The following is a 1890-nucleotide window of genomic DNA, read 5'->3' as shown; positions in this document are numbered from 1 at the left end:
ATGGCAACGTAATTTTAAAAAAAAAAAAAAAAAAAAAAGTACCACGGACAAGCAATTTATTAATCATGCACTCTTTGACATAATACATATAACCGCACACTTACAAACCAAATACTTTGGATTAATGAAGTGATGGTTTAATAAGCACTGAACATCCTTGCAGTGCCTCTAGGGTAATTTATAATGTTATTTACCTGCTCAAACCACCGCTGGATAATGAATCGGCAAAGACAGAGCTGTTGTGAAAACAAACACTTTTGATGCAGCTCACCCTGATCAATGCTCTGGCGGAGACCGAAGACTGATGATGCCCCACAGATGGGCGAGTGTGATGTTTATATCTAGTAAATGCATAAAACTGTCAGCCGTTTATTGGGCTATCTGAAAAATTTATTTGTCTGATTATTTATTCATTTCATTTATTATTTTTTTCCCCCCAGGTTGGTTCATCGCCCTCTAGTCAGATCGATAGAGTTTAGAAATGTTGTTCTGAACACGAGTGAGACGAAAGTCCAAATGTCTTGCACATTTGTTTGGTGGTTTCACAAGGTATTGCACACACTTGTAATACCTGAAACACCAACACACACCATCCCCTCGGTGACGTAGTGAGAAGTTTGTGTGCTCAGTAAATAAGCTTTTATTGGTCTGTGGGCAAGACACCTTCAAAACCTTGACAATAAACAGAGACTGTGCACGTCTATTGCTTGATTGCACCTGCTGGTCAACTGTAACACACACAAGCTCTGTCCAAAATCCTAAAGAGCTACTTAGAAGACAGCAAAGGCAGGACATTAAAATAACTTAGCATTACACAGGCAGCATCTTGAAAATAGAACAACTGATTTCAACAGACAATGTTGCTAAACTAAGCTAACAACGTGATATTATTGATAATAAGCTTCTTGAGCAATCAAATCAGCATATTAGAATGACTTTTGCCATTTTAAGCTACCTTGTACCTCGTGGAAGAGTCACCACTTTGAGGTGATGTCTGGAACAGCATGTGCAGTGCAGACTGTTGAGGACAACACAAAGTTAGCAAAAAATAAAAAATAGAAAAGACCGATGCATCTAGATACATCTTGAAAAGTTGAAACTATTTTTAACTTGATTTAGCATCTTAAAAAAAGCAACCCTCAAAAAACAGCATGAATTGCAAGTAACTTGCAAAGACATCTGTATGTATCCAGGAGGGTTTTACAGTGCAAACAGTCTAAAAACACAAAACTAAACAGCTAAAATAAAAAATAAAAAATACTTAAAATGAAATTAAATAATTTGAAATTACAATAATTACAAATAATACAAATTAACATTGCATTAAGATAAACTAGTGGATTGCTTTACAACTAGTCAACCATGTCTAGTTTATAAACACATGAATGTGAAAAAGAAAGAAAAAAGAAGAAATATCTCAAAACTCTCGATGTGATGTGGTCAATCCAGAAGGAATAACAAGTAAGGCTTTCTGCATCTACAAGTATATATAACAAGTAAAGCACATTAGCATGCATCTAAATCACAGCTTCCACAACATCTCACACGTGTGTATTAGTGGATGTGTGATGTAACACATTGGGAAATGCAGAATAGAAACAAAAGACCCTTTCCTCATCCGGCTCCTAAGATGCCAAAGAGCGTCACATGGCCATTGTCCCAGAGTTCCCCAGTTTCCACCAAAGGAGGGAAATCCATGCCAGTCCCATCCGCCTGGGGCCATCCTGCTCCCTATAGGCCCTTATGGGGCTACAAATGGTCCGTGTGTCAGAGGGGGTGGGAAGAGAGGGACAAAGACGCCAGTGTGGCTCTGGTTGTGTGGACAGCAATGCCACTGTTTACCATCATTTAGGTCACAACAATTACAGCTTAACCAGTCACACACACACA

At 38.3% G+C, this 1890-nt stretch overlaps 1 protein-coding gene across 2 annotated transcripts in view; it reads right to left on the bottom strand.

Moving 5' to 3' along the window:
- Positions 1-1890, bottom strand: part of LOC107677503 (guanine nucleotide-binding protein G(i) subunit alpha-2-like) — a 78331-nt gene that overhangs the window by 23747 nt on the left and 52694 nt on the right. Inside the window, exon 1 of one of the 2 annotated variants that reach the window (XM_016472426.1) lies at positions 272-292. The exons of the other annotated variant lie outside the window; for it this stretch is intronic. The gene's annotated coding sequence lies outside the window, so the exon portion shown is untranslated. Of the gene's footprint in view, positions 1-271; positions 293-1890 lie in introns of those variants that run through there. 2 annotated transcript variants of the gene reach the window in all.

The sequence above is a fragment of the Sinocyclocheilus anshuiensis genome, unplaced genomic scaffold (assembly GCF_001515605.1).
Source record: "Sinocyclocheilus anshuiensis isolate Anshui unplaced genomic scaffold, SAMN03320099.WGS_v1.1 scaffold660, whole genome shotgun sequence".
In the NCBI taxonomy this organism is placed as follows: domain Eukaryota; kingdom Metazoa; phylum Chordata; class Actinopteri; order Cypriniformes; family Cyprinidae; genus Sinocyclocheilus; species Sinocyclocheilus anshuiensis.
The sequence above is the reverse complement of the archived record's forward strand: the minus strand, read 5'-3'. Positions and strand labels throughout refer to the sequence as shown.